Source organism: Mus pahari, chromosome 15, assembly GCF_900095145.1.
Source record: "Mus pahari chromosome 15, PAHARI_EIJ_v1.1, whole genome shotgun sequence".
Classification (NCBI taxonomy): Eukaryota; Metazoa; Chordata; class Mammalia; order Rodentia; family Muridae; genus Mus; species Mus pahari.
Window position 1 is genome coordinate 6,394,103 of NC_034604.1, and position 12,257 is coordinate 6,406,359.

The following is a 12,257-nucleotide window of genomic DNA, read 5'->3' on the forward strand; positions in this document are numbered from 1 at the left end:
AGACAGTACTCGTGTGTACCAGGAAAAGCAGACAGTACTCGTGTGTACCAGGAAAAGCAGACAGTACTCGTGTGTACCAGGAAAAGCAGACAGTATTCGTGTGTACCAGGCCACACCCCTAGCTCTCTAACAGGAGTTTGAATTCAGGCTTTGGTGCTCATTCTCCTGCCCTCACTCTACAGCCACGTCTCCAACCCTTGTGTTTTTGTTTGTTTCTGGGTTGTTGTCGTTGCTGCTGTTTTGTTTTTAAACACAGTCTTGTTACAGAGCTCAGCCTGGTTTTGACCTGTGGCCATCCTGCCTTGGCTTCTCTGTAAAACTGGAATTATAGTCAGTTACCCTTTTTTGTCTTGTTTTGTTTTGTTTTGTTTTGTTTTGTTTTAATCAAGTCTGTTTTTTTTTTTTTTTAAATCAATGTTTCCTTTTGTTGGCTGAATTTTCAGTGTTTCCCTTTCTTCTAGGTTTTCAAGAGTTTTAGCATTTTACATTTAGGTCTTTGATTTACTTAAGTTTCTAAAAGGTAGACTCTGTCTAGATTCTTCCATAATTCTCCAAGTGTCAATATCCAGTTACTTCTGTACCATTTGTTGAAAAAACTATTCGTTCTTTGTTCATTAGCCTTTGCCTTTGTCAGCAAGCTTCAGCTGGCTGTACAGGGATTATTTCTCGGCTTTCTAGTCTGTTTTGTCCTGATTGCTACTGCTTTGAAATGTTGATGGGATTTCTTTTTGTTTTTCAGATGAGGTCTCACTGTGTTACCCAGACTACCAGAGGATTTAAGTGACCCTCTGTCTCAGCATCCTGAGTACCTGGATTTACTGGCATGTGCTGTCACACTAGCTACTTTAGAGCCTGGGCTGGTATTTTAGCTTATTTCTACGGAATATAAATTACTGTTAGTTGAGGTCTTACATTTGCCTATTGAATTTGGTTTAGTTTCTTCTGTTTGTTTTCCCCCTCTCTCTCTCCTCCCCCACCCCTATTCACCCTTCTCAGGGACATATCTCACAATATGTCCCAGTGGCTAGTCTGGAATGTAGAGTAGGCTGATCTTAAACTCAGAGAGATCCTCCTGCCTCTGCTTCCCAAATGCTGGGATTATTCTGTGTCACTGTGCCTGATAATTTCTCTATTTTCTTTATCCTGCTTTTTTATGGGTTACTTGAATACTTTACTATAGTTCCCTTTGTGTCTTGATATAACTGGAATTATATTGTATATATATGGTGAGGTTTTGTTTTGTTTATTCAGGCTGGGGGTCAAACCTAAAGCTTCCTGAAAATTAAACATGTAATACCAATGAACCATACCCATAGGCTGCTAGTTTCTGAATATTTGTTCTACAATGTTGTGGTGGTTAATATTATCAACTTGATTGGATTGAGATGCTTAAGAGATAGTTAAGCTCTCTAACAGATGTGTCTGTGAGTGATTCCCAGAGATGAGTGGCATACAAGATGGCAACTAAGGGATCAAGGATCTGCTCTGAATGTAAGTAGTATTGTCAACCAGGCTAGGAGCCCAGACAGAGCGAAAGCATGAGGAGGAAGCAGCAGGAATAGGTGCCCTTTCTCATTCACTGCTTCTGGCTGTCATGCCCTGCTCTTTTCCCACTCCTGCTTTGCTCTGCTTTATGGTGTTCTGCCTCACCATAGACATAAAAACAATGAGGCCATCTCACTAAAGACTGAAATCTGTGAAAATGGCTAGACTAGGGTAGTCACCTCTGAGGTAAACCATTTCTTTGTGAAATAAAGTTTCTCACTTTGGCTACGAGAAAAGAACTGTTTCCACAAACTGAATAGTTCTGAGGGCTCTCCCCTCTAATCTTTGGTCGTTCCCCAACCACAGGTGAGTGTATTATTTTCTAATTGTACATCTGTTGATAAACACTCAGTGGCAAGCTCTAGAGTGAACCACTTCAGATCTCAAGGGTTCTCTTTGTAGCTTCAGACTCTTCTTTGTATATTCTTGCAACCTGCCCCCACCCTGAGAATCTCAAATCAGGGAACATCTCTGGAAAGATCAATGGACTCTTCCTGAGTCCTTTCACTCCATGCCATGGCCTGGAATCTCTCCAGGTAAGTTGAGAGAATTGGGAAGGGCATCTTGTCAGTGCCATCTTGTATCCAGGACTGTCCTTTGTTATTTTTGCCTGATGTCTTGAAACTATTATTCCATGTATATTTCCTGTTATCTATTTTTGTTTTTTCAAGACAGGGTTTCTTGTAGCCCTGGCTGTCCTGGAACTCACTCTGTAGATCAGGCTCACCTCAAACTCAGAGATCCAGCTGCCTCTACTCCCCAAGTGCTGGAATTAAAGGTATATACCAACCAGCACCCTTTACTTGTGAGGATAAATTTAGTTTATGTTACTTCATTTTGACTGAAACTATAGTTCTAGTGCTATATTGAAGATTTCATTTTTTACATTTATTCATTTAGTGTGTATCTGCTTAGTGTGTGTTTTTGCTGCATTATATGGATGTGTGTGTGTGTGTGTGTGTGTGTGTGTGTGTGTGTACTTCCCAGTGTATGGCTATGTAGATATGTAGATAACAGAAATCAATAAAAGTTTTTTCTATTGCTTTCTACCTTACTTATTTACTATTTATTGGAGATAGAGTTTTTCACTGAATCTGCAGCCTGCCATTTTGTCATTTGCTAGACTGACTGGCCAGAAAGCTCCTGGGGTTTGCTAGATAGATTTAGAGTTCAGACATGCACTTCCATATTCAGCCTTTTACACAAGTGCTGGGAATACAAGCTCAGGTATTCATGTGTGCACAGCAAGCACTTGACCTGCCAAGCCGTCTTCCTGGCCCTTCCCTCCTAGATCCTCCAACAGAGTGAAGGCTGTTAAGTGTAACCTCTTCCATGTAGCCTAATCCTAACCTTCAGAAGAATAATTTTCTTCTTTATGTTTCCATGAGACTCATTATATCATATTATTTTATTTCTATAATAGACAAAATGGTTTGTCCCAATAACTTGATTAGATGACTAACTTTCCTGTTGCAATGTGCAAAGATGTTATTTGATGCCATTTATCTTGAAAACATTTTATCAGTTCAAAGCTATGTGGATATTGAGTCTAACATGATAAAACAATATTTCCCTAGCATGTCACAGTTCTCTGAAGAAGCATAACCAATAGGAAAAGAACATATGCATATACATATGTATCCATCTGCATGTGTGTACATTTGTTTTTAATATACAGTGTTGCTTTACGGAAACAGAAAAGTCTCATGATCTACAACCTACCAGTTAGCAAAGCAAGCAGTCAGAGAGACAGAAATCAATCTTCCACTGCCCTTTTATCCTACTGAGGTCAAGGAATTAGATGGTGCCCAATCACATAAGGTAGGCTAAGCTGCTTTTTTTCAGCCTATTCAAATGGTAGCATCATCCAGAAATACCTTCTCTAGAAGTAAGCTTTTCAACAGTATTAACTACCCAACACGGGTTACTTATAAAGAATTAGAGGCTTATTTAGCTCACAGTTTTAGAAGTTTAAAATTTAACACCCTTGGGTTCATAGTAAGGTCTACCACTTGGCTACATCACCTCATGACATGGATATCTACAGCAGGTGTGTGGCAGAAGCAAATGCTTGTCTCTGGAGATGTCTTCCTTTGTAGCGGTCCCCTCTTGAGAATTCAGGGAAGGGCAGACCTACCTTATGTCTCCAGTGTCCTAAGGTCCCGTGTCATAAAGTTTCTGCTGCCCCCTAAATACCATTATCCTTGGGACCAGTCCTTGAATACATGAACATTTGAGAGAACACAGACCACATCTGAACCATACCACACAGATACACCAAGAAGTAATGTTTAGCCAGCTATTTGGGCATCCCATAGCCCAGTCAAAGTAACACTACCATCACACTTTTAAAAAATTCATAACATATGGAGTAGGCATTTCAGGCCAGTAAACAACCACAATATCATTTTAGAGAGGTCTGAAAAAGATGTGTAGTGTACAAAAAAATTAACAAACTAGAAGAATATGCTAAAGAATTATTATCATTCCAACCTCAATTTGAGGGTCAAATAGGCCTGTAAAGTTGCTATCTGTAGATAAGAGCCTAGTTAAAAGAAATCTGACTTGAGTAAAATATGGTTGGAAATTAGGTAGATATGGAAAACATGTTCTTTTTTTTTTTTTTTTTAGCAAGGTCAAATAGTTTTGGCACAATTACTTCAGTGGTTTCCTTTATTTACATTTAAAAATGCTCAAAAAAAGTGACACAAGGCCACTTTATCCATCAATATTTGTCTAGTATGTTTATTCTATACCAGGCTGGGCTAGATTCTTGGGTTGCATCATAAATAAAAAGTAGCTCTTGCTCCTATCTCACTAGCTAATGACCAACATAATTCATGAAAACTAATGTAAAATATACACATAGAATAAATAGCATTTAATCATCTTATTAAGTCAAGTGAGTATTTACAATGCCAACTCATGAAGCAGAAACCAGAGGTGGATGTTTTTCAAGACGATTTTAGCTTAGTTCCTATCATGAATGGCCTAAGCATCTGCTCTGTGCTTGAGGGATGCAAAGTGAAATTAAAATCAACACCATCAACACACAGAAATGAAAGGCAGAAGGAAGGAAAAGAGTAAGCTGCTCCCAAAGGCAATTAAAAATACTTCTGGTCTACCTCCTGGTTTTGTATCATGCATACTGCCTCTGTTTTATGTCCATTGCACTTGGTTTAGTTCAACCTGACTGATACTGAATAGGCTTTATTTCTTGTCTAACTGTAGAGAGCTGTGCTCATAGAAAAGGAGCTTCTGACGGAAGAATATGCAGTTTTGATAAGTGTCATAGCTAAGTGTGTGGGGAGGGAATCTGTTGGGCCCTGTTACTAAAGAGCTGCTGCTATCTGAACATTGCATGCATTTCAGAGAGATATCAGAAAATTTGCATAGTATGTTTTTAAACTAAGAGAGGACAGTCTGATACTTTCTGTTCTGATCTATTTGTTCTGCCTTTTTCCCCCTCTTTCTTTCCTCCAATGTATTCCTCCTCAAAAGGGCAGAATCCAAGTCTGACATAGTATGAGAGAACGGGGTAGTATAGTCTATAATCTGTTAGGGAGATTTAAAAGTTAGCCCTTGTAATTGACTAACACATGGCTCACAGCCAGAGATATGCTTGCAAAATTGCTTCCTGTGCAGTCATAATGACCACAGAGAAGCAGAGACAAAAAGGAAACCGTGAGATGAGAGTTCTGAGGGAATCTTTAGCAGAACTTCATAAGTTTTTATTAAGTTTTTTTAAAAAAATCATGCACTTGAGAGGCAGAGGCAGATGGATCTCCATGTATTCAAGGCCAGACCAATCTATATATTGAGTTCTAGGACAGCCAGAGCTACATAGTGAGACCCTGTCTCAAAAGATTATGTGAAGAAATTTACTTCAGAAAATTAAATGCCTTACAACAGCAAACCACAAATCAAAATTCACAAAATTTACATATAAAATAGCATTTCTTTGGTATTAAATTATTTTTTAGGAATATGACTTTGAGAATTAACTATCGAAGGAAACCTTTTCTTTGTCTGTGGCTATATTGTGACTCAGAGATTTGTAATCTGCCTAAACATGTTACTAAAAATGTAAGTTGATGGAACGTATGCGGATGCAGAAGCCACATGGAGAGCCTGAAGGGAAGCCAACACATGCTTGGAATTGCCCAGCTGCACAATGCTATTGAAGGGAGTACTCGGCTTTCTAGGGCCCTAGAAACTCCGACAGGAGCCCTGTTTCAGCGTCACTTATTGCTGCAGTAAAGAGGCAGCTTCAAGTAAGGACTGTCTACGAGAGCAAAATGATAAACTATGATCCTGAAAGAAGATTAGGAATCTTTTGGGTGAGCTGTGAAGCTGGCACCTACACTTGGACACTATGCATACACCTTGGCTTGTTAATGAGAGTTGATGGTCAGATGCAGGAGCTTGGGAGGGGTGTGTTCTGAAGTCATGAATGAAAAGGACCACATGGTAACAATGCATGATGTACCCCATGCTCAGTGGCTGTATGATGATAACCTGGTGTTCTTCCATAGGAGGATGGCATCGAGGTCAACCAGGAGACTGTGGTCATTACCACTAAGGGGAAGCTATCTGCATGGTGACTGCATTGATGACTACAGCAGTGATTTCTACCTCTGATCATGGTATGGTAGCCAAGATAAAGAGGGTGGTCATGGAAAGAGACACTTAGCCTCACAAGTGGTGTTTAGGCCCAAAGGCAAGTCAGAAGATGATGATGATCAAGCAGGGCCTTCTGGACAAGCATGGCAACCCCACAGATGATACCCCTGCCACATGGAAACAGGATTCCACTGGCTATCATGATTCTGGCAAGACAGCACTGGTTGCTGAAGCAGGACAAGCTCCTCAGTTAGCTGCTGAAGCCATAAACATTGTAAAAAGGAAGCAGGATAGTGGGAATGAAAGAGATGAGACCCCTCCAACAGTTCCCCAATTAAAGAAGGAAAAGAAGAAAAAGGATAAAAAGTCCAAGACTGTGCTAGAAAGAGGGGGCAAGGCAGGAGATGGGGACAGTGACCCCACCGAAAAGAAAAAAGAAGAAGAAAGTAGAAGTGGTGGAAGAGAGGTCTGACTAGTATAAGCCACTTCTTGAAGTATTATGTCTGGCTGGGAGGAGAAATAAAAGCCTTATTGAAAAAAACTTTTTGTTGAGGGAGTAGAACAGAGGTCCCAAACAAAGTAGAAAGTTCTGGTACACTTTTATCTGCCACTTATGACCTCAGTGGTTAGCTGATGTGGCCATCTCATCCCATCCTGTCCTGTTTTAAGGATATGAGAGATAAAATCAGGCCTTTGCCACCAACCCCTCTGCTTGCTTGAGGAAGTCACACCTTTAGACATGGCACTGCCTAGTAACTATCTGCAACTATTTACTAATGACCATTTTCAACAATGCCATAGATAGTCCTCATCTACTTTGCTTTATAAAAAGTTTGTAAAAATTAAATCTGCTATGTAAAATGGTATGGAACCTTCTGTGAGAAATAAAAAGAATGTAACTGAACTATGTTCACCGGGGAAGCCTTATCTCCAGTGGTCTGTGAGGATTGCTCTATTCAGGTACTGTCCTTGCTGGCCTGGCGGTATCTATGGTGTTTAGGCTAGTACTCTGTGCACTGTTGTGTACAACAGGATTTCTCCAACTCCATATGGCTACTTGCGTTTCTTATGGAAACCAAAGCATTCCTGTACCTTCCTGTTTGTTTTATTTTGAAGAATGGAATTGTTCATTGCTGGGAGATTGTAATTTGTAGCTTTTAAAGAGTATTCCTACTAGATTTACTAATTGATAATAACCTTGGACTAGCAGAGCAAAAATGAGAATATTTTTATTAAAAATCTGGGGTTTGTGTCCTAAAAAAACAGACATAGACATAATCTTTACATTTAAACCAAGGCATTGGTTAAAATACTAGATATCTGGATAGATTGTCAACAATATTCACATATTTAATTATATATGTATTTATTCATAGTATAAATATTTTAAGACAAGGGTTTGAGACAGAATCTCATGTAGGCTAGTCTGGCTTCAAATTTGCAATGCAGTAGAGGGTGGCCTTGAACTCCTGACCCTTCTGCTTCTACTGCCTGAGAATTGGGATTGCTGATATTTACCTTCTCTCCTGCCTGTTTTATATTCATCTTTCCTTCTTTCTTTTTCTTCTTTCTGTCTTTCTTTTTGTGTGACATAGTCTCACTATAGACAGTCCTGGCTGTTCTGGAACTTGCTATGTGGCCTGCACTCAAACTCACTGAGAGATCTGCCTGCCTGCCTCTGTTCCCTGAATGCTGGGATTAAAAGCATGTACCTCTATGCTGAATTTATATTCATTTTTAGAAATTAATTTTTAATAAGGTCTTTTTACTGTCTCATTCATGACTTTCTGCACTGTATCGAATGCTTTATCTGTTTCTGCACTACTGAAGCACACATCATTTATTCACTCAGCAGCAGCAGCTTGTCAATCATACTATAAAAAGAATTTTCTGTTTGTATGTTCTTTTGACTAACCAAGAATAATCCACTCAAACATAATATAATTTTATTATTGTTTTAATCTCTGAATTGCTTAGCTGAACATTATACTGAGATTTCCTTTAGTATAAGATTTGATCCTAAAAGCTTGACTTGTAATAATACTAATGATAGTTAATTAGCATGATCTTTGTTATAGACAATTATATTCTGCATTACCCAGATACTTTTTAGGCAAAATTATTTGAAATCATAAGTTACTTTTGTACTTTATTTTGCTGCTTTTTGTTAGTTTTCAAATATTTTACTACCAAATACTTAAACATTATTTTGAGTCAAAATGAAACCCTCAATGTCCATTAGAAGCTAAAGATCTGAAAATTATTATTAAAGTACTTGAGAGATTCTTTAATTATTTATAAAAAGTCTTTTGAATATTTTGTGTTATGTAACATACCAAGTGAAATGGAAACTTAAGGTTTCTTTGGAAAGTCAGTTTTATTGGATGGTGTTTTGCTGGGGCAAACACGTGTTTTCATGAAGCCAGACACAAGTGGAAGGATGTTTTGCTAAAGCAGATACGCAAAGGAATGTTTTTTGCTGAAGCAAACACAGATGAAAGGATGTTTTACTAAAGCAAGCATGTGAAAGAATGCGTGATGAAGGATTTTTCACTAAAGACACGCATATATTGATTCACCTTACATTGTGTTATTGAGCTCTGTTTGTTATGACTCCATAAAGAGAAAAGCGCCAAAAAACTTCTCATAAGATTCCCGAGTCTTTCTGCTGCTTCCTCAGACTTACACTGATTGGCAGAGTGATGTCAAACGCAAAACAAACTCAGGCGGAGTCTGCTAAGACAGACTCATTTGCTGAGGGGAGACATGTGGTGAGGCAAGACCTGTGGAGGGTGTTTGGACCCATGGCAAGTGATGGAGGCAGGACTTGCTCGCATAGCTTGCATAGTGTACTAGTGGAGCAAAACTTCTTGGTTTCTTGTCTTTGCTGATTTTCATTTCGTTGAGAGAGGCATGACAAAGAACTTCTCCTGGCATCCCTGGTGGTCCTGGTCACTCCTGCTAACTTGTGCCGATTTGGCCGAGGCCTGGCCGTCTCTGTATTGTGCCACTGCTGCTGATTGTGTTTGCTATCCCAACACTACTGAACTGGTCTGCTGTGTATTCGTGGAGTATTTGCCAGTGGATTGAGCTGCTGCTGCTGCTGCTGCTGATGATGATGATGATGATGATGATGCTGATGATGCTGATGATGCTGATGATTCCTGTGAACTGAACTGCTTATTTCCTGAAAGTGCAGATGGGATTTGCTCCAAGGAATAAACAGGTCCACTGCCCCTGTATCCTAATAACCTTTCCTTTCCACTACCTCTGGTGAGGGGTGGGCTAGAAGGGAGATTAAAGCATTTAAGAACTGTTATTAAAATTAGGTTTCAAAAATGTTTAAGCCTACATTCCAGGCTATGACATCAAGTCATAACAGGGTCAAAACATTCTAAAGACTTAAAGTTTTATTTAAGGTCTGGAGAGATGCTCAGTAGTTAAGAGCACTTGCTGTTCTCACAGGGGACTCAGATTTAGTTCCCACATTAGGCAGCTCACAACTGCCTGGAACTTGTTTTAGGGGATTGACATTCTCTTCTGGCCTCCACGCATGGTACCTGCACAAATGTGGTCCAGACACATATATTCAAGCACACATACAATTTCTTTTAAAGAAAATAAAACTTTTTAAAAAGTGTGACAGTGTGACTTTAGTTGTTTTGTTTGTTTTTGAGGATTTTTTGTTTTTTGTTTTTGTTTTTGTTTTTCTTTTTTTGTTGTTGTTGTTTTTTTCTTTTTCAAGACAAGGTTTCTCCGTGTAACAGATCCCTGGCTGTCCTGGACTCTCTTTGTAGACCAGGTTGGCAAATCTGCCTGCCTCTGCTTCCCACGTGCTAGGATTAAAGAGTGTGCCACTACACCCAACCAAGTTTTAAATTTCTTATTATTTAACCCTTAAGGTTTAAATTTATATATATGTATATGTGTGGGTGCATATAAAAATCAGAACAAGAGGAAAAACATTTACTATGAATATCCTGTATTAACTACATATGTTGCGTATAGATTGTTTTCTCAAAACTTTTTTGGAATAAATTTTATTGAAAAATTACTTTGATTTTCAATTCAGCTAAGTGGTGATGCTGAAATCCCCCCGATATACCCAGCTTTCTGAGGCCATAGCTCACTTCACTGTGAACTTATCCCCTCTGAATTGCTTGTAAGTACCTGTTATTTTATGCATCTCCACAATTGTAGGGGAGAATGGTGATTGGCTAAGTTTGGCATAATTACTAGTGTCTATTAAGCAAATGTAGGAAAATGGAGAAAGGCAGATTTAAGGCAGAGGAAGGGGTTTTTAAGAACCACAGTGAGGGGCTAGAGAGATGGCTCAGTGGTTAAGACTCACAACCACCTGTAATGAGATCCCATGCCCTCTTCTGGTGTGTCTGAAGACAGGGACAATGTATTCAAATATATAAAAATAAATAAATCTAAAAAAACAAAACAAAACAAAACAAAAGACCCACAGTGGAATCAGCCTTGCCAAGCAGATGCTGCAAGCAGGTGCTATGCCATCATGAGCCTATGCTTGCCTCTCCAACTGGGTGCTAGGACTTGGGGTTCCCTGGAAGCCTTGTAAGATTTACAGACTCATTAGTATATAGTAACTGCAAAATGAGGTGTTTCATCATGACATTTCCAAATACAATTGATTTTCAAAGACTTCAGATCAAAAGTCTCCAGCTAGCCGGGCGTGGTGGCGCAGGCCTTTAATCCCAGCACTCGGGAGGCAGAGGCAGGCAGATTTCTGAGTTCAAGGCCAGCCTGGTCTACAAAATGAGTTCCAGGACAGCCAGAGCTACACAGAGAAACCCTGTCTCGAAAAACCAAAAAAAAAAAAAAAAAAAAAAAAAAAAAAAAAAAAAAAAAAAAAAAAAAAAAAAAAAAAAAAAAAAAAGAAAGAAAGAAAAAAAGAAAAAAGTCTCCAGCTGAGGATACAGTTGAAGGTAAGAGCCCCCTTGCCCTTGTGTAATCTGCAGTACCTGCAGCTCCCCACCTCTTTTTCTCCACCATTCTTATAGAACACAAGGATTACAATGAAAAATAACCAGAAAAGGAAAGCAGCCCTCAGATTACTACTAGAATATATCTTGCCCTCTTCCCCACAGTCTCTGTGGCTTGAAATACAAGGCAGAGATCATGTGAAGTTTTGGAAAAGTACTGCACTCCAGGGAAGGCAGACAGAGGCAAAGCCACAGGTCATGGTCTTAGCCACTGCCATTGAATTTTTATCCTTCCTTTAGAGAGCCAACAAACACAGAGAGAGAGACTAGCAAATCTAGATTAAGAGTAGATAGGAATAAATTTAACTTCAACATTGCTGTTCTTTGGCTCCCAAACCACTGCTGCTTGGTAGAATTGTTTACTTTCTCTTCTGTCTAGATTTACATATATGGGTGTACCTTTTATTCTGGAGCTGAAAGGCTGCCACTCAAGTTCTGTGAATAAGCCCTTTACCTGTGTTGACAGAACTCCACAGGGCAGCCCAAGCAAATGCATATGCTTGTTGCTAGGACACCAGGCTGTTTCCATAGCAGCAGGCCACTACTGTTTGCCACTCTCTTGGCTAATAGCACATACACCTGTTCCTTACGAAATATACTGTTTTTCTTTATAATAAAGCAAACACTCAGTAGGAAATAGCATTCCTGCATGTCTATGGCTTTCCTGTAGCTTTACTAAAAGAAAATTTCAAACACAACGCTGGTGACATATCAGTTTTCAATATATAAGAAAATGTTTTCCATGATCAACTGATTCACTTGTTATGTTTTTAGCTCACCTAACAGCACAGAGAAATTGAATCAACATGGTATATTTCTGAGACTACATTCGTTCTTCATGGTGCTCAAAGAGTGAGCATATTTTTATGAGTTTTTCAGATATTACCCATGATATCTTTTTAGGAAAGTTGTGTAGTTTTTTTGTTTTGTTTTGCTTTGCTCAATCCTACTAGTATCTAATTGTGAATAAAGTACCCCACTACTGCCTATAACCGGAGACCAGGACTTGTGTGTGTAGACAAAGAAAAGGGTGGGGAAGTCCTCAGTTTTAGAGCAAGTATTTTTTTTTTTTAATCTACC

The 12,257-nt window shown here is 39.1% G+C and overlaps 1 pseudogene; it reads left to right on the plus strand.

The window, feature by feature from the left end:
• Nucleotides 1-5,828: 5,828 nt before the first annotated feature.
• On the plus strand, nucleotides 5,829-6,644 carry LOC110333435 (annotated as a pseudogene).
• Nucleotides 6,645-12,257: the final 5,613 nt, after the last annotated feature.